General features: G+C 64.3%; 1 protein-coding gene across 2 annotated transcripts in view; it reads right to left on the reverse strand.

Annotated features, from left to right (window-relative positions):
• Positions 1-819, reverse strand: part of TGIF1 (TGFB induced factor homeobox 1) — a 10240-nt gene that overhangs the window by 6458 nt on the left and 2963 nt on the right. The window lies entirely within an intron of this gene.

Below are 819 nucleotides of genomic sequence, written 5' to 3' on the forward strand. Positions count from 1 at the left end.
CCCCCCGCCCCGTGTATTTTGCTTTTAAACCAGACTGACGGCAAGTTTTAGTTAGAGAGCTTCCAGAACGCTTCGTGGAAACAATGACAGCCTCGCTCTTTGCGCTTACAACCCCGCCTGCTCGTCACATGTGGACACATTCTGACTGCACGCTGTCTTAAGCCGCTGGCTCTGTGTCCTGACTCTTCATCTTGCCCCAAATTCAGCGTGGGAAAACTTTTAGCGACGGGGAATTTTTGGAAAGTCTAGCTTCCCCCAAGCTGTTTGCACCCGAGGGCGATGCGGGGGTCCGGAGCCACTTTCCTGCGGCTGTGAAAACGCCACATCCCTAGAGAGTGCCCCGGCCTGGCGAGGAATGAGGGGCCACGGGGTCGAACTTTCAGACAAAGGCGCGGCGGCTCCGCGAGCCCGGCCACCCCGGGTCCGGACCGGAAGATGCGAGGCGCGGTGGGTCCCCCCGATCCGGACCCCACACCCCCCGCCCGCCAGAAAGAGCCAGGAGCCACGCGGCGGTCGAGCCGAGCGTGGGGTGTCCCGAGGAGACAATGAAACTTGGAGGCGCACAAACAAGGCGCCGCGCGTGTTTCTTGACAACGTGCCAGCAGCGTGGAGAGGCTGGCCTCCCCACAACAGCCCCTCGTGTTGTGTCTAGGAGGAAAACAGCCACCGCGGTCTCAGACGCAGCCTCAACAAAGAGAGCGGCCGCCGCTCCAGCCGCGGCGCCCCTGGGCGGAAAAGTCGATCAAGTCACTCGCCCCGAGCCCGGCCCGGCCCGGCCCGGCCCGGCCCGGCCAGCACGTTCCCCCGGGCCCCGCGTGC

This window comes from Carlito syrichta, unplaced genomic scaffold (assembly GCF_000164805.1).
Source record: "Carlito syrichta isolate Samal-C Ts95f unplaced genomic scaffold, Tarsius_syrichta-2.0.1 Scaffold317479, whole genome shotgun sequence".
NCBI lineage: Eukaryota > Metazoa > Chordata > Mammalia > Primates > Tarsiidae > Carlito > Carlito syrichta.